This window comes from Ischnura elegans (genome assembly GCF_921293095.1).
Source record: "Ischnura elegans chromosome 13 unlocalized genomic scaffold, ioIscEleg1.1 SUPER_13_unloc_1, whole genome shotgun sequence".
Classification (NCBI taxonomy): Eukaryota; Metazoa; Arthropoda; class Insecta; order Odonata; family Coenagrionidae; genus Ischnura; species Ischnura elegans.
Genome location: NW_025791657.1, coordinates 16,366,909 through 16,394,644, shown reverse-complemented (window position 1 = coordinate 16,394,644; position 27,736 = coordinate 16,366,909). Strand labels below are relative to the sequence as shown.

Sequence of the window (27,736 nt, the reverse complement as noted above, 5' to 3'; positions counted from 1 at the left end):
TTAGAATTATTAGGTGTGGTTTTGGCTACTAACCTTATTGATTACGCAAGAGATATACTGCTCCCTCTCTGCGTAATTTCTGATGTTGTCGTATGGAGTGATTCAATGGTTGCTCTTCAGTGGATTAAGGCATCTCCTCACCGCTGGAAATCATTTATCGCAAACAGAGTCACTATGGTGCAAGAGAAATTATCTCCGAACAAATTTCGGCATGTTCCATCAGACTCTAACCCTAGTGACATAGCATCGAGAGGAGCCCTTCCTCGTCATTTGATCGAGGACGCAGGTTGGGTGACGGGCCCGTTATGGCTAAGTGAACAATCGGAGGCATGGCCGAGGACGCCCAGTCTAAGTCGCCAAACGGATCGTGATGCCCTTGAAGTGGAAGCTCGAACAATTAATCTCCATACGGCACTAGAGGAAAACACGCTGACTTGGTTGTTGATGTTTTCCTCATTTTCACGACTGAAGAGGATAGCAGCATATTTTCTGCGATTCATTCATAATTGTAAGCACCCTAACGAGAAACATATTGGTTATCTCACTACTGGAGAGTTGGACCAGGCTGAAGTACGGTTGGTAATCTTAGTGCAGCGAATTGAGTTTTCAAAGGAATTCGATTTATTACGGAAAGAAGAAGTGCCAAGTCGCTTAAGAAAATTGAACCCATTCATCGATGAGGAAGGTGTCTTACGGGTTGGAGGCAGATTGAAGCATGCCAAAATTGCACTCAGCCTAAAGCATCCAATGTTGCTTCCATGTTCTCATCATTTAACGGCTTTGATTATCGATTATTATCATGAGACCTACATACACCCTGGGTCACTTCATTTGCACTGCCTTATCCAGTCGAAATTTTGGATCATTAATGCTAGAGACGTTGTTCGTCGAAGAATATTGCACTGCATTAAATGTTTTCGTGCAAACCCCAAACCGAAAGAGCAGTTCATGGGCAATCTACCGCCCTCTAGATTGAAAAAAATGAATGCTTTCAGCATATCGGGTGTTGACTATGGCGGGCCATTTGCTCTAAAAATGGCTAAAATCCGAAATTCTAAGATATTAAATGGATATATTTGCTTGTTCGTTTGCTTTGCAACAAAGGCAATACATTTAGAGCTTGTTTCGGATTTAAGCACAGACTGCTTCTTAGCCGCGCTAAAGCGGTTTATCGCTCGTAGAGGCGCTATGACAGAAATCCATAGTGATAATGGTACTAATTTTGTAGGGACACAGAGAAGGATGGCGACTTGGAGGAAAGTAACGTCATCAACTGACTTCAATGACAGAGCCGAACGATATCTGGGTGGAAGAGGAATCACATGGAAATTCATACCACCGGGCAGTCCTCATATGGGAGGACTATGGGAAGCCGGGGTAAAATCGGTGAAAAGGCATTTGGGAGCATCACTCGGCGGTCAAGTGCTGACGTACGAAGAATTTTACACGGTGTTAGTACAGGTAGAAGCTGTATTAAACTCGAGGCCTATTACTCCAGTTAGTTCGGATCCTAACGATTTTGAGGCTTTAACTCCTGGCCACTTTCTCCTACAAGAACCAATTTACGCACTTCCTGAAGAACTGGAGCATGGTAACAGTGGATTGGGGAGACGATGGAGTTTGCTGCAACAAGTAGTAGGGACTTTCTGGAAGCGATGGCAAAATGAGTACTTAATGACTCTGCAGCGGAGAGGAAAATGGACCTCAAAAAGTGGTAATATCAAGGAGGGTGACTTAGTTATATTGAAGGAACCGAATCGTAGCCCATGTAGGTGGAGACTTGGCCGAATAAACCGTTGCTTCTTAGGGACAGATGGCTTGGTTAGGGTTGCTGAGGTTAAAACCGAGCAGGGAGTGTTTAGACGGTCAGTAAAAGATTTGTGTCCATTACCTCTATCGGGTAATTAACGTTTGAGGTCAGGATTTCGTTTTTTTTTTGTTATGTTAGGTTTAGTTCTGTAGTTGATAATTTAGTGTTTCGTATTTGTGAACCTTTCCGAGGGCTACCCATTCCTATTAAGTCTCCTTGATGGCCCCCTTGGAGTGAAGAATAAGCAATCCTTTCCTTTTTTGTTTTGTCTTTCCCTCTCCTTACCCAAAGTTGAGGTTGGTTAAGTAAAGTTGGACTATATGATCACATTCGAAAGGTGAAGTAATATATGATTGTTTATCTATTCGATATTAATTTATTTGATAATTACTTTTGGGTTTTTTTTTGCTTTGGAACGTTGTTCCAAGGGCGGGGGAATGTTTGGTTGTGAATTTCCCAGAAAAAGTCGAGCCTCGCCACCTGTTGGCGATACCACGAGTTGTCAGGTTTTCGTTTTGGTTTTGTTTTTGGTTTGTCACTCCGAGAATGGGAGTGAATAGGCAGTCGTCCAGTGAACTTCGCAAGCGTATGAGTAACCCCAGGAGAAGGAGCCATGTCGCGCCCCCGACGGGAACAACAGCAGCGGTGAGTGGTATGCCATCGGCCCGGCTCGACTTTGATTTAAACAGTATACAGTCCACAATTATAATAATCACGTTCGGGAGTGATCAACTCCCTTTTTCGAAAATCTGTTTCAATGTCACTGTATTGAGAAAAGTTCAGATACATGGAAAGGCCTCTTTTTGCATTTTGCATGGGAATTTCGGATAGTTAACATGGCAGTTTTGAAGAAAATATGTCCAGGAATGAAGATATTTCACTCAGAAATGGACACTGAAAGATTCAGGTGAACCACGTAAGACCTGAGTTAAGCTCTCGATGTGGACGCCACTTACCTCCCACTCCATCCATTTTGTTAACGAATAAATTGCTGAAATTGGATGATACAGGTAATTTGTGGATATTATTTATGAGATATGCAGTGAAACCACTTTGCAATTTTCCACATAAACATTCTTTACTCTAGAGTGGATGTGTTTTGCTGCACTGCAGCATTATCAAAGGTAACCAAAGGAAGGGGTAGAAGGAGGGAGGGTTGGGAATTTTAAACTGACCGTTGGTCTGAGGTGAGGTAGGGGAGGTGGGCAAGGTGACTGTTTTCAGGTGCTTGGAGGGTTTTTTTCAGGATTAGCTGAGGGAGGTCAATGAGCAAAGAAGGGAATGAAAAAACATGGTCATTAGAAATATTTTCTTTTCTACTAACAGTAAGTTAAGAATTCCCAACTGTGCCTCATTCCATCCCCACATTCTCATTTGTTTGTGAGTGTGCAAATATGTATTTATTCTAGCATGCTTAATATCTTTGGTTAGTCTTGATAATGCTGCAGTACAGCAAAATATGTCAACGCTAGTGTAATAAGTTTTTTTATGGAAAAGTACTACGTGGTTTCACTTCATATTTTGTTAACTGAGCACAACCAGGGTCTAGTCGGTAAAGTTTGAAGGACCTTCGCTAATGGCTAATTTTGAAAATACAATGGGTCAATTAATGCAGCAGTGATTATACACTAGGATGAGATGAAGTTACTGCCGCACTTCAATCCACCATCATTGCCTGGCCTAGTTTCTCAGTGTACCACCACCACAATTTTCAAGGGATCTCTAGAAGCCATCTTGAACTGCTACAAAGCAATTTGCATGGTGTACTAAGTGGTTATAAAGCAATTTGCATGGTGTGTAATGAGTTCCAAAACGGATGAACGAGCCGTAAAAATCAGTTCCTGTGTCAATTCTGAATGAGTTCCTAAGGTTAAAAATTTCTTCCATGACAGTTTCCAACGGATATCCAAAGCAGTTCAAAATATTTTACATATGAGCAGTGGCGCCGACTCCATGGGGCCTGAGGGGGCCCGAGCCCCCTCAAAAATTCATTATGGGTGTGAGAAAAAAATTGTCGATTTTCCCCGTAGTGCACAGATATGGATATTCGAGTTATTAGGGTTCTAATGTTGATCATTTGACTCTTCTAAAATGCTTAAAAAATTTAAAACTCACTACTTATAAAATTTCCCGGGGCAAGATTTCCGGTTTGGGCCCCCCCAATAGTTTTTGTAAGTCGGCACCCCTGCATATGAGTGAAAAAGGTGTGCAAATGAGTTGCTGACATGGTTGGATGGTATGACGTCATGAACTGCTGTGTACCGTGTTTCAATTCCATATCAGTTCAAAAGCACATAAAAATCATTGGTTAAAAAGCAGTTAGGTGACAGTTCCAATTGGTTTACTTAGCAGAAATTTTTCCCTGAGAAGAAGGAAAGAAAACTAAAAGAATAGTACTTGAACTCACGTGTTGTTTTTAGTCATCACTGCAGACGGCAATATCATGGAAAATGTGTTGAAGTAATGTCTATTAACAACTCAAAATCTGTGCATGGTAGTCCCTTGTTGAAATCCAAGAAATAAGAAAAAATAAAAATACAAAAGTGGCTCCTCAGAGTCATATTCTTTGCGAATTACTAAGTACATATGTATGTCCAAATTACAAAATTATAATTTCATGCTAAAATCTGTTGATTTTTTAATGGTATTGTTAGGTAGAGTGGAATGTAGGTAGGCGTTGGACATAAATATTTACACCCATGCCTCGCTTAGCACAATTTCGATATATCACAAGTTCGTTCGGGGGGGAAACACTGCTTAGCCTGATCAAATAACCTAAACCCTGTGTTGATAATATGTGAACTTTCACTAAGTACACAAAATATTTCTCTCATTTTATGCATATTATTAGTACTGCTTGCCTCAACTCATATTCTTTGTTAATATATTCGTCGAAATCCATTACTGTGCAATGGGCAAAAAAATTACCTCCTTGTCATGCGGTTGAGATAGCCGACCTACTGAAGCAATTTATCTCGACTCCTTAAAAGATTGACTTTTGTTAATTCTGATCATTAATTAAGTTTAGAGACAGTGGAAAAAGTTTTTTTTAAGGAATATGGTTTAAGATGTCACTGTGTCTGTCATTGGCTATCAGGCGAACTGAGTTCCAGCTGAAGGGTCCACCCTTAAGCCCTCAAGGTCATTGGCATTCGCAGGGGTGAAACGGAGCAGAGGCTGTGTTGCATATGAAGAGCATCAACACAATCAAATCGTAAAAAGGTCCGAGACTGACAATGAGTCTCATACACATTGGCTACATTCCTTCCCAGTATTCATATGCCCTCTGCATCGCAGGAATACAGTGTGACAATTGTTCAGCAGTAGTAGGTGAATGTCATAGAGATTGATATACACAGTAAAAACCAAGTGAGCCATGGTAAAAATAGGATTGGGTATAGAATAATATAGAAGTTATCAAGAAAATGCATAAACCTCGGGGAAAAATTGAAAGTGCGCTTGGAAATGAAGAACGTCATAGCGATATTACACACAAGTGTAAGCTCACCACATCGAGTCCGTGCTATCATTCTGAATAAGGACGGAATGAAAACGTCAGTGACATCGGCCTAGCACTCAACGAGTACGCAAAGTTCTGTGGCATCACGTCGTCGAATCTTGGCAAAGCACAACGTAAGCCCAGACATAGGGAACTCCTTTCGTCTGACACTGAGTAGGAGAGAGAAAAACTCCACAAAAAACAAGAGAAGTATCCACAAGAGAAACAACTTTATCTAAATTACAAGTATAGTTCAATTGAAGAGCATATAAAAGTGTGGATAATAAATATAAGAACAATTTCAACAATAACCATTTATCACTAAATAGCTCAAAGAAATGAACCTTAAGCAATACAAAAAACTAAGTACAAATGTTAGTGTGCCAGCACCGGCAACTGATTGAGAATCGCCGTCTTTTTTCGGACGAAGTGACCACGCAGCAGGCAGGTGGGAGAGAGGCCAGGCCAAGAATGGAGGGGAGGCTGAATGTCGTCGCAGGGGGTGGAGGAGGAAAACTAAGCCTACAATCCAATGTCCACTCCAGGAGGCCCTTGTTGGCAGCACTGATCTCAACATTACTCGTCGTCCAAGCAGGGGGTTGGAGGAAGAGCGTACACCTGAGGCCCTTCTCCTCACTTCTTCTTCTGGTAACAACTAGTAGGTTGGCGTGATAGACATTCACGGCAACCATTGGATATCAGGAATCAAGGAGGGAAAGGACATAGTAGGATGAGATCTTGGAGGGAGAGTGAGTTATGATTGGTGAAGAATTAAGTAATTCTCACTCCAAAATGCAGTATATACCTTAGCACTAACCTCCCCTGGGTTTCCAGATGCAGGTATTCGTCCACCATCCTTGGGGTTTAAGTCTTGCTCTTCAGGTATGGCTGGCTGGTTCGAATAGCAGTTCGGATCGCAGGTTCGAAGAGTAGAGTTCGGAGAGCAGAGCTCGGAGACAGCCTCTGAATCTTTAAGAGGAAGGGCCTTTGCGTGAAAAACCGATTAGGACTTTTCGCGTTAAGTTCTTCAGTAAACATAAGTTAGGAGGATTTCGGAGGAATTTCTGGGTAAGGGGGTTCCAGAAATTTTTTTGGGGAGCGGGGTTCAGTAGAAAATGACACAATTCATTGCTTTGAAAAAACGGCAAGACTTCTGATCTCCTGGATTTATCATAAACGGTCAAATGATGTTCCTCTATCTCTGGCAGTTATTTGTACAAAAGCTGTGGCTTTAAATGAATCTATTAAAGAAGATTAGGGTGGTGTTAGCTCCGAGAAATTAAGTGGAAGCTCCGGGAGTTTACAGAATTTAAACCGCGACCTGGTGTTTAAGTGCAGCAATATCTGGTGAATCTGCAATTGCTGATGGCACAGTCACCGCAACATTTTCTAATGAACTATAAGCTGTGATTGGGAGTGGCTCCATTCCCCTTCAACTAGTCTTTTTTATGTTGAAGAGACGAGATTGCGTTAGAAGAGAATACAATATTTTGCATTCATTTTCAGGGAAGAATACCCTGGGTCAGGTTTCTAGGCATTTAAAGACCATTTCACATTGCTGGTTTGTGCAAATGCCTCGTGGGACTTCAAATTAAAGTCAGTTATGATTTATCATTCACAAACTCCGCGAGCAATGAAATGTTGTGAGTAGTAGCATTTTCCTGTCATTTAGATGAGCAGAATATGGGCCTGGGCGACACAAGAATGGTTTTTAGGCTTCTTTGAATATTCTTCGACTGCCAGCAATGCATTACGAATCCCTAGCATGAATTTGTTCCTAGATTTTAGCCCATTCTCACGAAAGGAGAGAATTTCAAAAGATTTACGAATTTTTTAAGGACAAAAACGTCTTTCAGTGCGTGCCAACTATTTTGAAAGATACTTAAACCTATAAATGCTTATTTAAATAGGTTTTCTACGGCTACTAATACGAATACACATGGATTATAGGGAATTTGATGCCCAACAGCTATTCTACCGAGAATGCATCCCTCCCTATCTTCCCAATGTTAAAATGCTCTCGTGCAACGCATAAATTCGATTAGCGCAAAGACCCCAAGGAACGCATCCCTTGCGCTAAGCGAGGCATGGATGTATTTAGATTACTAATAAATGATGGAGAAAATCATAAAATACTGCTGAAGTTGAACTTAAATTTTCTGGAGTTTGAGCAAAAAGTCATAAATCTCATGAGTGCCTGCTTCCGGCTAGTCTCATTGCTCTCAGATGAAGGAGTAGGTTCCAATATTATGATTATTATTTATAGGAGTTATTATCATAATTATCTTGCCATCATTGATTGACACCCAACATTCTCTTCCAGTGTAATGTGAAAGAGGAGAGTGATGAACACCTTGGTGAAGGTACTTATTCCGTACCGTGCACACCAGATCCAGCTATAATTTCAAGAGAAGCGTCAGACCCATTGGCAACTGATGCTTTAGTGACTGCACTTGGTGATAAAAATTCTTTCCTCGGTGGAACATTCCCTGGACAACTCGGCACGTACACGCAAACATTTCCCTCGCTTGATCAAATGCGAACTGATGACCTTTTCGTGAATGGAGAAGGTGAAGCGGAAGGTATTAGTTCTGCCAATGAACAAACATCAGAGGATTCCGGTGGGACCATGGCCCTCAGCTCTGATGCATCACAAAGGGAGGGGAGCGAATATGTGCCGAGGTTAAAGAGAGGGAAGTACAAGGAGGTGCCTCTGGGGGTGAAAATCAAAGTCGTCAACTTGGCTAGGGAGCATCCCAACTGGAGCCTCGCCACCCTACGAAATCAAGGTTCGGTGCTCTTGAAGCACAAAGGGATGCTTCAAAAGTGGGAGAAAGACATAGAAAGTGGAGGCACACGCCTCGAAAAACTGCGAATGATTGATGAATGGGTGACCGATCGATTCGTGGAAGCAAGGCAGAGGGGCGAATCGGTGACGACGAGGACTTTACAGGAGTGGGCACTCTCGTCGGCCAAACAGCATATATCCCCAACTTTTTCCTTCACAGCAAGTTCTACGTGGGTGAAGTCTTTTAAAAAGAAATTAAAAATTGTGGAGAGAAAATAACAAGGCATGAATAAAGAAGGGCATTCCAAACCTGTGCCATTTTGTTCGCGGGTCCTTCTCTGGGGCATTCCTTTCCCCCTGGTTATATGTACTCTTTAAACTTTAGCAATAAATATTTACTCTTGTGGAATCAAATAATATCAGAGGCGAGTGACTAGAAAGTTTTTTTATAAAACATAACGCTTTAAAATTATTTATATTTTTCATTACAATTCTACTTCCGATCATTCTGCAACTGACGTTCTGATTCAATGTTTACACATTTGGAGAGTCAGCTAAATGGTAAGGAAAAGTTACTAAGTGGAGGAGAATTTTTCCATCCATCACATGAATATCTAGTTATTTGGACTTGAACCTCGGCGAACGAATTTTAACCCTTTCCTGCCGGAGACTACGAAAGCAAAACTTTACCGCGCTACGAGTAGCATAAGAGCATTTTAAACCTCTCGGTACGGAGCTCTTTTTTGGGGGTGAGTTGCCCGGTTTACTCTCGTCCTAGGATTTGTGACCCAACTCAACGGGGCGCCCGGCCATTATCCTTGCCTCTCACCCGACCCTTTCTTAGCGGGAGTCCGTGGTCAACTTATTATTTTACCGGTGTTTGTTTATAAATAATTATTGATAACGATTTCTGAGAATTTACACTTACATTATAATAACATGCATATTTTTAAGCATTGTGAAATTTTAAACCGGTTTCTAGCGTTGATAACCTAGTAAGGACTATTTTATTTTTCAGAAGGTTAGATGTCAAAATTATTCCTTGAATAAACCTAAATATAATACTTCCCATTCTTCTTTTTCATTAGAGCTGTGGACCGACAATGGCGAAGCTTAAAGTATGTTTTTTTGCTTTTATTTATATATATATTTTTAATTTTTTATTTTATATATACTTCAATCTCCAACAAATTAAACTAGTAATTTTTGTGTGTGAAAAATCCTGAAGCATTAATCCACACAAAGTCCCACATCGCACTCTAAGCAAAGGTACCTTGACTCTTGTCTTTTTGCATTCTTACTGCAGACCACACATCTTCTACAGAGCAATTTTTTAGTCACAGGATGGACAGTGACCGAATAAGGGAAGTGTTTTTCACTTAATCTAATAATGTTCTCATTTGATCTCCTTCTACTACTTTTTTGCATTCTTTTTTGTGGTACGTTTCCAGAAGCTCACGAACTAAGGCGTGGTGGAACTTTTCCAATGGCATTTTCTCCTTTTTTACCAGTCTGTAAAGCGAATAGGCGTTTAACAGACAAAGATCGACCACGTGGAAGAAAAACTTTTGGTACCATTTAACAGATTTGCGAACCGACTCTATAGAACTCAGCATCATGTCTGTTTTGTCTACAGCACCCATGTAGCAATTATAATCGGAAACGCACTTTGGCTTTCTTGCCACTTCTCCCGTTATCCTGTTCTTCTTTCCCGTTTCAATCATTTCCGCCTTTCCCATGGACTACAACCTTGTCGTGGTGGAAAGCCTTGCGCGTTCCAATGACCCCTAGAGCTGCACTGGCGGGATTAATTCTAATTTATTCCCGGTAGGGCCACCCATGCCAGAAAGGTCGAAGGGTAGGAGCCAGACGAAAGGCAGTCCACGTGATGGTGTCACGTGAAAAATACTGTTGGAATGGAAGTGGGAAACCCTACCAAATATCTATTCCCTGAAAACATGGAGTACAGCCAAATGAGCCTCGGAATCTCGTCGCCCGGGACCCGTCCGCAAAGGGCGGGTGTTGGGCACGGCAGCGAGGTCGGCAAGGACCTCGGGGTCGTCAACATGCGAAATCCTTGCAGAAACTTATCCTCATCACCAGCAGCAGCAGCAGCAGCAATGAAGAGAGAAGAAAAGAATACCAAGAAGAAGATGGAGAAGAAGAAGAAGTCGGCTATAAATGTAGGGACGTGGAATGTGAGGACTATGATGAGGGCGGGGAAGTTAGAAAATATCAAAAAGGGAAATGGATAGAGGGAGGATAGATATCTTAGGATTATGCGAGGTGAGGTGGAGGGATGGGGGGACTATTGGAGTGATGGGTATAGGGTTATATATAGTGGAGGGGAAGAAAGCCAGCGAGGGGTAGCTTTAGTATCAAACGGGAAGATGGGTAAGCGTGTGGTAGGTATAGACCAAGTAAGCGATAGAATTCTGGTGGTAGAAATTGAGGCGCGGCCCACCAACCTTGTGGTGATCCAAGTTTACATTCCCACCAGCAATCATAGGGTGGAAGAAGTAGATGAGGTGTATGAACAGCTCGAGGAAAAAATTAGAGAAACACTGGGTAAGAAAAAACCTGGTAGTGATGGGGGACTGGAACGCTTCAGTCGGGGAAGGGAGGAATGGGAACGAAATAGGAGAATTTGGATTATGAAGACGGAACGAGGGGGGAGAGAAAACAACAGAATTTTGCGGGAGAAAAAAGTTATTCATGATAAACACTTGGTTTAATCATCATAAATGGCAAAGGTACCCATGGAAAAGTCCAGGGGATGTAGGGAGATATCAAATAGACTACATTACGGTAAGACAGGTTTAGGAATAGTTTGAAAAACTCGCGCACATTCCCAGCAGCAGATGCGGATTCAGACCACAACCTAGTACTTATGAAATGCAATGTAAGATTCAAATGACTCATAAAAGGCAGGAGGGTGAGGAAATGGAATGTAGAAGCACTGAAGGACGTCCGAAGTTGAACCGACGTCGCTCCGAAATGACAGACTTTCAATGGCAAAAATTGTTCCCCATAGATTTATCACATTTTCCGATGCGGCTATCCTGCGTGTCTCTGGTTCACGCTAATTACGAAAAATAATAGCTGAAACCATAACTATTGTTAATGTATATAATTATTACATAATAATTACCCGATAATTTTCAGTTGAATAAGAGAGTAAAACGGAAAACGGCGTTTTTTCACCACTGCAGTGAAACTCCTGAGACAACCAGTGAGAGACGTCGGAGTTATACGCAAATTGAATAAATGAAGTATGCTGAGTGAAAAAAGTGAAAAATGAGACTGTAAATATGAGATTATATAAGGAATTAAGTGCGACGAATTTTCCAATGAATTGATCTAAGGATTTCATTCAAAGTTGACTCGATTGCATATTTGACTTTAGCCCATAGTGTTTTCTATAATAAGCGCGTAATCTAAGGATAGAACCCTACGGAGAATCGGGAAGATTGTATGTGCTGCCATTCAATTGCAGTTTTTCGTTTAGGAAAATGAAATAACGCATTTGGCTCTAAAATTTTGGCCCATTTACCATAAGGTGAGCCAAAGGGTTGACTGCCAATCGATAGGAGACAGTTGCATTGTCATGGTTGGATATTCATTTGAAAATTAAATTCCCTACATTTTTCAGCGGAACCAATTTTAAGCCCAAAACATTGTTCCTTCATATCTTCCAAGACAATTCATTTTTTGCCTTTAAAATATGTTAGATTGTAGCATGGTGATAGTGAGAGAGTAAATTGCAACATACTGATAGCATTTTTAGAGGAATATGTGGAAATCCACATTAAAACAGGCCTGTTAATAGTGGGTGAGGTGAGGGGCTATCTCCATTAATCATACACAATAGTTCAATTGATATATAATGAGAAAAGTACATTAATGACACAGTGCTTGAAAATTTGAAAGAAAGTCATCGAAAAATATCGCTTTCATTTAAATTTATGCAGTTGTCTTCGAAATGAAATTTTTCGCAGAAATAAAATTGCAAATACTTAGAAAATAAAAAAAACAGCTTTATACATTTAATTGTCAAACTCCGTCTCATATTTATTATTATGCACAAAAAATAAAAAAAATTCCCAATAAACAGACACATTTTCGTTTATTACATCGAAATATGCTTTAAGCAATCATGATTAATTTCAGAAAAAATTTGAACTATTGAGGACATGACAATTGAGATAGACTTTAAGCAAGACACCTCTGACCGAAAAAAGCGCTTGCATTCAATCAAAAATTGGCATGCAGGCTTTTTCATCCACATTTGGGAGCTGAAGAATATATCCTCTGCAGCTACAGGTCTCCTTTAATATGCATCATTAAAATCCAAAAATAATGACTCGGTACGTACTAAATGGAAGCATGTACAGTTGGATTTAAAAGTATTGCAACAAATGCAGCGGCGCCACTTTCGCCGCAGTTTGGAAATCGAGTTTCGGCATTTTCTATCGTACGAGTTGCAGGGAAATTTGAACAAGATTTTCACCTCCCGTAATATTTTTATAACAACGTTGGCAAAGGGAAATGTAAGTAGTAGGATTTTGAGGGGTCTGGAGCACCCAGCGCCATTTTTAATTGCTCCGCCATCTTTAATTACTACGTCACTTCCGGTCACGTGACTCGAAAATCAACTGTCACTTGTTTTTCGATCGTCTTTTGTTCCCCTTTCGTCTTCTTTATCGTTATTCACTTATTTTCTCTTATCATTTGCTACATCTGACGTAATTTTCCATGACAATTCTCATTTGTTTTTTCCTTCGTCGTTTGTTTTCCCAATATTCAAGGATTTTCGATCGTCATTTTTTCCCCAGGATGCCTCCCCTGCAACCCCGCCACCCTCCCCCCTCCCCTCCCCTTAACCAGTGGAGGTTCTGGGTTCAATAGGAAAGAGCTCGACATATGAAAGAGAAAGAGGTGGTAGATAATTTTATCTTATTTCATATATGCATGTTTACAAACAGCGATAAATTTCAATTATCGATAATATTATCCATTCGGGAAACTATAGTTTTCAAGTCATTCGCTATGCTCGATAAACCTGATGGGTATTTCTTAGGACAAGGGATACCGTAGAGGTTGAGATCATTTTTACCAGCCTTAACCAGAGTGTTATTAAAATCACTGTATTCGTAAACATTTTTCCCTCTAAAAAAGTAGAGGATCCCATTCGTATGTCTATATGCTGATTGTATACCCATAGGTATCTGTGGCAGGAATTTCGTGTGACGAGCTTGACTCTTTGGTCTAAAAGTGCACTCATCCATTTCAATGATGAATTCCCCACTATGAAATATGAGTGTGCGGCCAGAGTATGTATTAACAACTGCTTGTACTCTAGCGTTTCTTGGAAGGCCGGCGGTGATAATATTCATAGGACGACCTTCAACTAGTTGCATAGTTGGATAGTTAACCATATATATCATGTAATTGATAAATATTGCAATTTCTCCACTAGGCCTGCGATAAACTGCATCAAAACCATTAAAATGTTTCTCAGGTAAAAATGGTAACCAATCTGTGATTAGCTGAGGGCCAACCATGTCTATTCTTTCAGTCACTTTCATATCCACATACCAAAACCATTTTCTATGAAATAAATACAGCAAATTATTGATTATGAGTAACTGGTGTACATTATCAAGTTCACAGAAAGTCGGATGCTGAGTATTATTTTTTTGCTTCATTCGGCTCTGCTCTGAATCTATCCTCCGGATATTCAGGTGCTCCTCCAGCATCATCATCATCATTCTCCTGAACTGGATCATCTTCCTTCTGAGGTTCCAACGGTGGTCCATAGAGAAATTGAACTGCTAGTATATCGTCTTGATGTAGTGTCAGACGGTAATCATAATGGTTATAATACGCATACATCAGAGCATTCTCATAATTCGAATGTGAAATTCCGAGCCAATTTCAAATCAGCCAATGACCAATTTCATGGAGAACAACGGCGAGCAAACTGACTTGAAATTCAGGAAGTTCAGGATGATCCATTCCTAAGTACCACATCTCATCTTCATCGATGTGAATTTCAAGTGGAAAATCTTGACTTGATGGTAATTGTGCATGAGCTAATTTTCCACCAATCCCATCCAAAGGCGTAGAACAAAATTTTCTATTTAAATATTGTTTATGATTAAACCGTGTATTCATTATAAAGATATCCGGATGTAGAGGATCATGCTCGAACTTTAAATTTGCTGCCTGAATCCATATTTCAAACGCTTTCCGAGCTAATTCTATGTAGGTCGTGTTCACAAATCCATAGTGCCATTTTATTATATCTTTATTCCATTTGTAATGGGATACTGAAAACGCAGGATCATCAGCAACTCCGCAGCGTGGTCTATTATTAAAATTCAGAGTCATTTCATTCAATTCCCCATTTCTTGCAATGTTATGGTATTCTTGAAAAATTTGCAAAGCCTCTTTGAATTCTGTATGGTCAATGCTAGTAATTTCATTTTCACTAACGTTCAAATATCCATACCGTCGAAGATATTCTGCTACGCAATACATTTGATTGGTATGGCTATCTTCATTGGATAATGACTTTTGTACACCGAGCTCAGTTAAGAGCAGAAACACATACATTGCAATCATTTCCGTGTGTAGCGTAGGACGCGAGGGAAAGAAATGAGATTCACATTTTAATACGAACTGAATTTATAGACACTTCAACGGTGAGGGAGGGGGAAGGCCTCATCGTAAGTCCGTTTACGCGATTCTTCTCTGATCCTATAATCACCCCAGGCTAATGTCGTGATGCCATCACTACATATGTATCGTTTATCATCGTCTGCACTCAAGGCTACTTTGTTTATTTTTAGAGTATACATCTCATGTTTATTGGATCGTAAAATGTACATTTGTCGATACACTATGGAATTATCGAATAAACACTTTTCGAAATGTTCGAAATTAATGGATTTTCGAATGACGGGCTTGGCAATACCTTTAGCCTTCTTCACTTCTTTTGCATCTTCCATACGATAGGAGTAAAGTTTGCTTCTCAAGCCGACAAAATTCGTCATAATGTCACCATTACTTTCATCCTTCATCTTACCAACCACTTTTTTATTAATATTTGAGAAACACTTATGATCACAGGGATATGCAGATGTATCGTAGAGTTCTAAGTTTTCTTTCACGTCTTCGTATATGTCATTAGTCTCAACATCAATAATCATACCATCTGTATCCATTTGATTGAGCGATATCTTATTACCATACTTCACTTTAACCTTTTCCCTACCGTACACGTATATATACGTGTGGACGTTTCCTGACCCGGGAGACCACGGGCGTATATATACGTGTGAGATTTTCCCGGTCAAGAAAACGAAACCCTTATATATACGTTTTCTAGCTCTCCCCCTTTCAGGACGGTCGTGGGTTTAGGTCGCCTTTGTCTCGGGACCCAACGCTTCGGGGTTTAGGATTAACCCTTCGAATCCGGGAGCAGGTACCCGGACCCTTCGTCTTTTATAACCCCTCTCAGCGGTAAGGGACAGCGGTCATACAATTGTTTATAGAGTCAATTTTCGAAATAAATATTTGTTCATTTCTCAAGAAATATAAACTAAGAATTGAATTGTTTGTCTTTTGAGCAGCGTTTACAATTTTTAAACGAAATTCTACGACAAATATTAACTTATATCTCGAGTTATGTATAAACATCAACGTGGAAATTGTTGCTGCGTTAAATGCTTTGATAATGGCCTTAGAACTCCGTTTAAAATTTGACAATGCTCAGATAAAAATGAGGAATTATATTCAATGTCTGTAATTTACGTGCAAGCAACAAATATCCATTTGCTAAATACATATAAGCAATACATAAGTTGACCGCGAACCAATGCCGGGGGTATTGTCGTAAACCCGGAAAGGAGGGAGCACAACTACTCTCGGATTCCGAGATAATGCGGAGTCCCACCGTGGAGGGGTCGAAAAAGGTTCAGCGAGACCCTTCTTAACGAATGCCTTCCAAAAATGCTCCGTACCACGAGAAAGAATAGTCTCTTGGGGCTCGGTACAGCAGTCAAGCTAAGACGAAAACTCCGCGGTCTCGAAAGGGTTAAGGTGACCGTAAAAAAATCGTACGTTAGGGTTTTGCTTAAACCCAAAACTGCTTGTCCTGCATAAATTGGCTTCTCCATCTTAATCGTCGACTTTCTACTGTGAACAGCCACCAGATTTTCAGAAAATATAGTCCTATCTAAAAATGTAGAACTGGAGATCAATTTATTCAGTCTTTTTTCGTTACACACTAATTCAAGGTTAATTCTTTTCCTTAAAGTTTCCATCAGTTTCCCAAATACACTATTTACCATTTATTTAAAGAAATCCTTGTCAAAATCATTTTTCGCCAACTTTCGTTTTTCGGTATTAATGTTTATGTAAGTATCTAACCATCTCGATTGATCGAACTCGATCACTCGTCGTATTCTATTAAGCTTCAAACCAAACCTAAGGGCTTGTTTTAAATTAACATAATGAATAACATATTTTTCTTTTGGCTCAAGTGTTGTCAATAATTTTCTGAATTCACCAGTAGGAGGTACTTTATTTTTTTGGACAAAATGGAAGATCCGAGTGAGTTTCATGTACACTATCGGGATAATCTATATCAACCTCGAGAAGATATCCTTTAGGATTATCGTCTGAAACGTTCAAATTAAACTCTCGAATTTCCTCTTCGCTAAGCCATCTAAAACCACCACGAGGAAGAGGTTGAGACATTGCCCACCCATACAGATTGTTTGCGTCCAAATACAAAAGGTATCTATTAGGAATTGAAGCATCATATTGCTTCATATATTTATTATTTGCCTTATTGTACCTCTTACAACATTGACTAATAGCTCCTCGTATTCCATTTTCTGTCATCAGAAGCATATCGTAATCAGTCATCAACTCAAGAGTCACCCCTGTATGCTTTATCATGGCATCAAACGCTAAGCCCGGAGACGTATAATACCATGCTGGGTCAAGTTTATACGTTTTCATGCAAACATCCCTAAAATTTTCGAAAACATCGGATAAAATCATAACATCTGTTTTCAGGTATAGGTCGGAGTATTCACCGAGAGACTTGCAATTGAATTCAATCGAAATTTTCTGAGCAAACTCATAATCGTCATCGCTTACTGTTTCTCCACTAATGTGACTGTAAAAGTTCTCCTTCGGAGGTAAACATTTTTCCTCTAATTTTTCCCAACTGTCAACATATTCGTAAGGAAAAATTCCTTTCCTCGTAACAAGGTCCAACCTATCTCCATAAACACGTTTTGTATGATTACATTTTTCTCGGGGGAGATTGTCAGCTAATTTGGATAGTGCCGAAGCCATAAATCGAAAGGTATCCACAAATCTAATACTGAAATTGTTACCAATACTTTTGCTAAAAGATATATACTTTTCCTCGGAATTCGGAATGCAATGAATATTTTTTTTATCGTAAGCTAAATTCGGTACAATAAAATGAGCATCGTATCCGCTTAGATTATGAAAAACACTGCGAGAAAATTAGGCATTTTAAACTTTAAATTACATTGTGAATGTAAAGCAGCTCTAAGCTTTCCAGTCAAGTGACAATGATCTTGAACGCGATCAGCACCCAATTCTTCTCCACAAAGATGGCAATGCGTAGCGTATTCAAATACCTCTCTTTCCTCTTGCGTTAACGCGTTCATTGGAGCTGCATTTCGATACATATTTTGTACAAGATCGGCTACCTCTCTGATCCAATTCATGAACACTTTCGCAGCATCTTTCCCCCGATAAGAAATCGATTCAAATGTTAAATTATTCGTACAAATTAGTAAAAAGCAAAAAGACATTATTTCATGTTTTTCTATTGCACACGTGTAAGAATGCTCGTCACTTGGACAGCAATGTTGAACCTTCGGAAGTATTGACTCAAAATCGGCAACAACTATTGCTGGAACACGCATTGCACGACCGATATTTTTAAATTTCAACAATTTTTCATCATCTGTCGGCATAATTATTTTAGAAGGGGCATTTATCATGCAATCTAAACGATGAAGATCAAGCCTTTCCTGCGTTGGAAAATGACAGAAGCAGCGTTTGCAAACGTATAAAGCATTCCTATTCTTCGTGATTTGCGAATGAACCAGTTTATTGAATGACTTTATCCAACAGTAATGGGATTTATTTTCTTCAACTAGATAGAGTAAATCTCTATGATCGAATTGTTCCTGATCCACCACTTTTAAAGGATACACATTATTTTTCTCATCGATGCCAAAAACATTTATTGAAATATTATTTTGCCTTTCAAATTTACTAATATCTTTCACATTAACCGGATATTTTATACAATCCCAATCATACTTTATTTCAAAATTTTTATCCTTTAAATATGTTGCGACTCTGGAGCATAAATATCTTGGTGCTGATTCTGCAATAAATTTGGAATAGATCGCATATTTAAAGCAGAATATATCATTATTCTTTACATTAATTACTGTTTTGGTATTAAAAATTTTCTTTGGAAGCTCGATGAAAGTGGATCCGCCCAAAGGACGATATTTATTAATTCGCAATTCTAAACCTGAAATTTCATGTAAAAACCACCCTGATCCCTTTGCCTGATGTTCAGATTTTTCTTTTAGCAATTTTGCAAACAGATGATCTACAATTTCGTCTACATCGTCAGTCTCCAATATTCGAACATTTTCTGTTTTAAACCATCTTTCATCCGAAAGTTCATCTTTTGAAAAAGTACACTTCACCAAAACATTGATTTTAACCGGAGAAGAGTAACTTTCAGAATTTTTTCTATGACCAGCGGCTTGATATTGTTCAGAAATGTAATTAAATCACTTCCCTCATCTAAGCCACTAACCCAGTAAAACTTTAATCTATTTTTCGCGGCCGATTGATTTTCCACCATTCCTTTTATATTCCCTGCTCCAACTTGTCGTAAAACATGTCTCCGATGAACTTCGGTTCCCTCATGAGAGACTTGGTTTCGGAAATACGTATAGCAAATTTCACAAAGTTTATCTTCTCTAGCACTATCGCTAACACTTAAAACATGTCTTCTATGTACTTCACTTGCTTCGTGAGAAAGTCTATCATGGAAATACGTGAAACAAATTTCGCAAAGTTTCTCCATATCTAACGAAAAACCAATTCTCTGCACTATTCAAGTCTTCTTATGCACTGGTATAAAATGTGAAACACTCACCTGTATATAAACCGGAGTCTCCACTGGCAGGATATCAACAGCAGGAAACCAGAATAGGGGTTTTTTAATCTATTATTCTCTCTTAAAGAAAACACATTGGTCCTTCAACTAAGTTTATTCAATTCATACAATGTATGTAATTATATAAATATATAATGGTGAAATCTGAAATGACAGAAAGAGAAAAAATTAGTATATACTATTAAGACAAAACAATAAAATTAAAATGTAATATTAAAAAAATTATGGGATAGATACCTTATTCTTCTTCGACTGTCAACTTTTCCCCGTCCCAGACGAGGAACAATGGATCTCCCTCCGCGTTCACAGCCTCAATATCCTCTTTTGTGAAGATGTTTCGATATCTTCTGGGGAGGAATATCCTCCCACGCTCTCATCCGCCCTCAATGAGGGCGGATATCGCCTCCCCAAATTTTGTTTCAACTTTAATTAAAGATATTATTGCATATTTGAAGCCGACAACTAGATTTTCTTTTTTCAGATAGACCGTATGCTCCTTATTTAGTCTCCTAAGCTTGCGTCTTAAATTCTCCATCTGGAAAGAGGAAGCAAGACATCATATATATGGATAAAATATAGCGTTAAATATCTAACGCGTGAGGAAAATAACTAAGTTTCACTTACTCTTGATGCTGTTGTGGTTCTGTCTCTCGATATCGTTGCCGCCGTCCAAATGGAACTGGTGAATGTCTGTCCCTCTCTCTCGATATCGTTGCCGCCGTCCAAATTGAACTGGTGAATGTGGAGGAAGATGGAGCACTTTTATGCTCAAGCAGGGGTAGTAGTTTCGTAACAGATAGGGGAAATAACTGAAGGAGTTAGTTGATGATCGAAGAATTTTCCTGTCTTTCATCATCACCCTTGAATTAACCCCCACTAAGTGAGGCGATGATCACCTTCCAATACCGATGATACGCACCATGATGCAAGAGTTATGCAAGTGTCCTCGAGGAGACCACGTGGGATTTAACAGCGGAGAACCACAAAGTGAGGCGGATATGGTAATCGCAGGCTAATGAAACAGGATGAAGCAAGAGTTTTGCAGCTGGTCTCAAGTGACGCACATGTGTAATTTTTCTTCATGAAAGAATGACTAACCTAATGTGAGATGACCTTTCACCGCGGATGATGAAGCATGAAGCAAGACGAGTGACGCAAAAAATCTTCGAAGCGTGAGGAAAGAGCTGTGATATTGCTACATCACTTGGCATGAGAAATGTTTCACAAGTGTCCTCTGAGTAAGATTGAAAGTCAACACATTGAAGCACCATCTGCGTCACTTTGGAAAAACCTGGCATGATGCAAACACAGTCTTCGCAATACCCCCCACCCCAAGCATGAGTAACGTTTCACAAGTGTCCTCTGAGTAAGAATGAAAGTCAACACATTGAAGCACCATCTGCGTCTCTTTGGAAAAACCTGGCATGATGCAAACACTGTCTTCGCAATACCCCCCACCCCAAGCATGAGCAACGTTTCACAAGTGTCCTCTGAGTAATATTGAAAGTCAACACATTGCAGCATCATCTGCGTCACTTTGGAAAAACCTAGCATGATGCAAACACAGTCTAGGTAATAGCGAGTCATTAAGCGATGCACGGCCACATGAAGCAGAGTATATAACTCGAATAGTCATTCTGCATTACACATTGAAAATCATGGACAGTCTTTTAGCACACCCGGTGGGTTCGATTACACTTTGGAAGGAGTTGGAGGAGTATATATTCAGTATAAAAGAAAAGGCGGACGAAGAATTTAAAAAATACTCCAGAAAGCTGAAACAGATCCAGACCCGAGTGCGATGCACAATATTTGCGATCAATATGAGGCATTTTATGAGAGAGAAGTATTTCAAAAATTAACAGAAGATTCACTAAAGACTTTAATAATAGAAAGACTGCATTATCTAAACAAAGATGATTATGATTACTATATGAGAATTTACAATTGGTGTGATTACTACTAATCATTCAGCATTTAATCGAAAAAAAATCTTCTAAGCCCTCGGACGCTCAAGCCCAAGACATTTTCTCAAATTAGTATTCAAAAAATCATTAATTTAAAGTACAACCCAATCTGCATCATTTTTACGCTGGAGGAATTTCACTACTACTTTCAACGTTAGAATTTATCATTATTATACACACTTCGTGGGGACTCCTTTTTTCACTCGCAAAACAGAAAACCCTTCCCTATAAAAGATTAAAAGACTTGTGGTATTTCGCGCCGGTGACAATAGTGCGTTGGCAACAAAAACATCCGTATCCACTAACCTACCTCACATAATGCACTCAGCATTATCCCCAGTCGGAGCGCATGCCTCGCTGGGCACGTGCTCACTCGACCGCGAGCAGCATTATCCCCCAGTCGGAGCGCATGCCTCGCTGGGCACGTGCTCACTCGAGCGCGACCAGCGGCGCGGAACTAATTGAGCCATTGTTCTCTCGCCGACGCCACGGCTGGACGCCACGCACTCGGTCGCCGATATAGTCTCCGCGCTGCCGAGACTAATTTACATTCGCGGAGTTTCTAGCAGAATGAAAATATACGCGCGCGCGATTCTCGGCTGTTTCAATACCTATCGCAAAATATTTTCGTCATGAGTACGCTAAGCAGTAACATACTGAAATGCAAGAAATTAACTGAAAACGCTTACGACTTATACAAGGGTTCAACGGATGCGGCTGGATTTGACCTGAGAAGTGCATATGACTACACCGTTTTACCGAGAAGTCGTCTGTTAGTAAAAACGGACCTGCAAATTGAACTCCCATGCGGATGCTATGGACGGGTTGCCCCGAGATCTGGATTGGCTTTAAAATATGGTATAGACATATCAGGTGGCGTGATTGATAGGGATTATCGCGGTAACCTCGGAATTATAATTTTTAATAACAGTTGCGATGAATTTCAAATTAATTCCGGTGATCGAGTCGCACAATTGATTTGTGAAGTGATTTTATATCCCAAGGTGGAAAAAGTGAACAGTATGAGTGAAACTGAGAGGGGATCGAAGGGATGTGGTTCAAGTGGAGTAAACTGAAGCTGCATCTAATGGATTTGAAACAATTGGAATGAATATTTTTTCAATAGTAATTTAATTTGCTGTAATTTGGAATAAGAAAATAAAAATTAATAATATGAAAAGTTATGTAGTTTAAAAAAAAAACGTCCCAAAACCCTAAAATGAATTTAATGATATGCGAAAAAAGGTTAAGAAATGTCAACGATTTCCCCGCTCTCGTTGTAAATAAAAGCTACACCGAAGCCGAACACTTGACGGGAGGCCATGTGCAATGCTATCGCACTAGCCACGTCGGCTACGGTCCATATTACCCACCATGAGCGCCCAGTTCCCATAGGATCATAATATGTTCCCGCGGGAAGACCGAATTGCTCGCTAGTCGCGATCAATTCCTCCGCACTCATGGGTGGCAATTCGTCCGAAACCGCTAGCAAAAGTAGCACAGTGTACGTACGTGGAGAGAATGCACTGGCCTCGTCAAGCGTCTGCTCCGGGTCCCCCGCCATGAAAATTCCCAACTCATCCGTAATCGCCAAGTCCATCTCGAGCAGATCTTCCGCAGGTATCTCGATGGGCTGTGGCGGAATATTCATTCCAATAAGTTCCTCCTCCATCACATCCGGCTGAGTTTCCTCACTCGGAAATCTTCCGTCCGGAATTTCGAAACGTATTCTAGAATGATCCAATGGGGCCATTTTTGGTATAATGAGGATGTTGAAAAAGAGATATAAAATCACTTGCTCAGCAAAACCGACTTCACTCGTCAGCGAAACTCGGAACAATGATCATTTTGTCTGCTGTATCCTCCAAGGCTGGAGTGGTAGAGGTGGGAGGATTTGACGTCAATTCCGAGCGAATGCTATGGGTGACCTTCCAGCGGAATACGAAGCTAGCAGTCGGCGGGAAAAAAGTTGCATTTCACAATCCGCTTGCATGCGAGCCAACGTCATTCGAGCATGGGCTCATTTCTTACGCAGAAATGTTACCAATCCTAGAGGCGGTCGTTGAAGGAGCGACGGCGCTTTACGCGTTCAGCGAATCCGAATGTAATTTCTTCTCTGAATTAACAAAACGCACTTTCATATGTTTGGAAAAAGAACTACATTGTCCCCCTCCAGAAATTTGCTCTTTCCCATCGCTCTGCTGCCTTAATCCATGCCATAAGTTACGTAATAGTAATTGTGCCTTGAAAAATGGTCACTCTCGCTCAGTGGATGCGGTGCAACCTTTTGAGTGCTGACGTCAACCCGTCATTCCGATGCCTGCTCATCCGTCCCACTTCTTACTTAAATGGTGATGATGTAACACGAGTGAAAGAAGGATGAGAAGTGTGGAAGGGGGGTTGTATAAATGCATCCAGAGAACCGCTGCTTCAGTCATTGAATCCCATCCACGGACGCCATGCGTAAACTTCAGACTCTGTGCCTTAGAACTATCCGAAGTTTTAGCGGAACGGAAAATGAATTCGAATTGATACGAATCAGTGAGTTGTTGAAAGAATATTTTCCGCATCTTTTTGAGGAGCTCATGCGAATAGATCTCGATTCAGAATTTCGTGAGCCTAATCCGAATGCTCTTGCTGAATTCGCGTATTTACTTTCGAGGGGAAAAACACATTCTAATGTAATCTTTCGAAGGTATTTCACACTCTTCGAGTATTTCAGCTTGAGAGATCTTCAACCGATAGATGCGGGAATGGTTATATTATTAAGAGGAACAGTTCCGATTCATATAAAGTATAGATATTTTTTACGGGGGAAGAAGGATGGACGACGCGTAACATTATGTCCATTTTGTTTCTATCCAATGATGGATGAATGTAGGGACATAAAGAGCTTTTTTGTAAATATTCAAAGGATACATTTTTTAGTGTTGAGAAAAGTATTCTAACCAGAGACGCCGTAAAAATTATTTCCAGAGTTATCAATTGGTGCGATAAATGTTTTGTGAAATCTTTATTTTCAGATGTACATTCGGCAGATGACTGTGACCGGTCATGTGGTACGGATAGTGTCAATGAAGTAGTTAGCATTTTTGGCGTTAAAGTACTCAAATCAAGGGTTAAAAGATTCCAGTATGAAAATTATTTTGATTGTTCCACCCCATTCAAAAGATAAAAAGTATTCCCAGAAATCTCAAGCGATAATGATGAAAGTGATTAAACAAGGAATAATTCAGGACAATATACAGTTTAAAAAAATGGTATCGATACGAAATGTTTTCTTTCGATATGCATGTATATTTTTCAAGTGATGCTTTCATGACATCATCATGTGTATAATTTTTGTAATTTTGGAGATAAGCTATTAATAAATGAAAATAATTTAACGGACGTGTTTCATTTTTTAATGTGTTATGTTCATTAAGAAATCAATGTACAAAGTTAGGCTCACTGTGATGGATTATTCGATAATCACTCAACCACTACAATCGTTTAAAAATAAAATTCTATCGAATTTAAATTATTTTTTAAAATTATAAGAAAAATTTAATTCTATATAATCTAAGATTAAGATCTAAGATTATATAGAATTAATTTTTTTTATAATTAAAAAAAATAATTTAAATTCTACAGAATTTTATTTTTAAACGATTATAGTGGTTGAGTGATTATCGAACAATCCATCACAGTGAGCCTAACTTTGTATAATATATATATATATATATATATATATATATATATATATATATATATATATATATATATATATATATATATCATTGAGTGAATTGACTCCAGCGAAGACATTTACGTATTCCCCTTCTATGTGACAAGAGTATTTCAATGTCTTTGAAATGGAGGCATCCATTCACCTGCATTTGTGCAGGTCCATCTGGATGTGGTAAAACAAATTTTGTTCTACGATTCCTTAAAAATTTACCGCACTTAGTTGAGGGGAATATATCCAAGATCATATGGTGCTGCAGTCCAGAGAGCAGACCATCACTTAAAGGGATATCTTTTTTAAATGAACTCCCCGAAAGTTTCATCAACCCACAAAAGACACCCACTATCTACGTGATTGATGATCTGATGCATGAATGTTTGAACAACAACAAGGTTAGCGAATTATTTACAAAGGGATCGCATCATTGCAACATTTCGATAATTCTAATAAGTCAAAATATTTTCTATCATTCCCCTTTTTCACGCACGATATCTCTTAACGCGAAATATATTGTATGCTTCAGAAATGTCCGAGATCGATCACAATTTAGATATTTAGCGAGTCAAGTATATCCTCAAGATTCTAAAGGTCTCAGTGAGGTATATATGCAGGTGACGTCAAAACCTTACACTTACTTGCTCTTGGACTTTGCTCAGGAGACGGACGATCGGTTGAGATTCAGAACTCATATCTTCCCCGAAGAGATGACTGAGGTTTACACCCCATTGAAGCTGATGGAAGAAAAAACTTTGTAAATATGAGGAAAAATAAATTAGAAAGGGTAAAGAGAAATCATGGTCTCTTGAAGGAATTAAGTCGCGCTAGTCCTCAAAGAAGAAGGAAGATAATTGAAGCAGGAAATTCTGACCTTATTAAAACATTGAGCGAAATTTGTAAAAATATTATTAATGGGAACGTTAATATAAGTGCGAAGTGTAAGAAGAAATTGGCCAGATTTAAGAAAGCTATCAGAGAAATAGCTTGCTACAAAGTCCCCCGAAAAAGAAGCGGCGATTATTGAGTCAAAAAGGAGGATTTTTACCAGTCCTATCTGGTTCTTTGCTAAGTGGTTTAATAGGTAGTTTCATTAAATAATTAAGATGAGTTTTCAAAAGTTCCTGTTGGTGAATCAGGATGATTTAGTAAAATCCAATAATTTATCTGAGCGATTATCTAAATTAGATAAGGAAATGCATGCGGTTTTACAAAGAAAGGACTTGGAAGATTCGCAGAAATGGCATCATTAGAGAAGAATTTTAGATGCGTACTTGGAAACTGTTTCAGAGAGTAAACGTGACGATATTTTACCTCCACTATATTTGGTCAACGTTCCTTCTCCTCCCAAACGCACTAATTTTAATGGGAAATCAAAGGAAGGTAAACCCAAAAAAAGGTGGAGTTCGTACAAAGAGGAAAACAAGTATTTAATATTCCTAGTGATGGGGTTATTAGTAAATTAAGCTATGGAAAGAATAACAATATTCCGATTTTGGATTAAGAAATGCGGGGGATTTTAGACCGTAAAGACATCCCAGACTCTCTGAAATGGCAGTAATATAAGAGATTACTCTATTCGTATTTAGAAAACACTTCAAAATCTAAGGATACCATTCCTCTCGCGGAGCATAAGACGGTTAGAACTCCAGAGAAAAGAATTAATACACCCAAGGCTGATAAATTCAACGAATTAAAGAATAAAGGAAGAGACATATTGAAAAATTACATTGAAATTGAAGACCAATGGGGAAAAAGCCAAGAAAGAGGGAAGGAGAAGATTGAGGAGATATTGAACGAGCTCGAGCAAAAACTCCGGGACGAAGACGTGGAAATGAATGACTTGGAAATAAAAGACGAGTTAGACGAAACAATGGAAGAAGATCAAATGGACGTTGTGGATCAAATGGACTTGGGGGACATAGACATATCACTAACAATTCCGAGGAGAGGAAGCCGAAAACGAGTCAAAAAAGTACCATATTCACCGTTAACTCCGAGGAAGAGGAAGAGTAGGGCAGTATCACTAGACAACGAAGAAGGAATTCGAAAACAGAAGCGAAAGGGAAAAAAGTTAACAATTTCCCCGCAAACTCCGAGGAAGAAGAGGAAGACATTAGACGACGAAGGAAATCGTCGAAAACGGAAGGGGAAAAAGACTCCTCCATCATCAACCCCCAGGAAAAAAAGAAAGAAAGCAATTACGGAAAAAGAGATTCAATGGTCGAATCAACCCTAAGTAAAATTTATTTCGACCCTTGTAATCCAGCTAGTTTTTCGACCAGAGATTCTCTGTGGACTGCAGCGGGGTAAAAATTCTCAAAGGAAAACATTCAAAAGTGGCTAGAGTCGCAGGATAGCTATACACTTCACAGACCAATCAGGAAAAGATTTCCTCGTAATAAATACGATGTATCATACATCGATGAAACTTGGCAGTGTGACCTAAATGACATGAGATCTCTGAAAAAATATAATAATGGCTATCAATATCTTCTTACGGTGATAGATCTTTTTTCAAAATATGCATGGGCTAAACCCTTGAAAAATAAGAAACCTGAAAGTGTCATCGATGCTTTTCGCTCGATTTTTAACAAACGGAAATCATTGAAAATTCAAAGTGATAAAGGTGGTGAATTTGCTAATATCAAATTCAAAAAATTTCTCGCCGAGCGGGGAGTTAAATTC

At 39.4% G+C, this 27,736-nt stretch overlaps 1 long non-coding RNA gene across 1 annotated transcript; it reads right to left on the bottom strand.

The window, feature by feature from the left end:
* Positions 1-19,438: 19,438 nt before the first annotated feature.
* On the bottom strand, positions 19,439-21,530 carry LOC124172434. Its single transcript, XR_006868165.1, has 3 exons — positions 19,985-21,530; positions 19,598-19,895; positions 19,439-19,504 (listed from the first exon to the last, which is right to left on the bottom strand). It is a non-coding gene; the product is annotated as an uncharacterized LOC124172434 (long non-coding RNA).
* Positions 21,531-27,736: the final 6,206 nt, after the last annotated feature.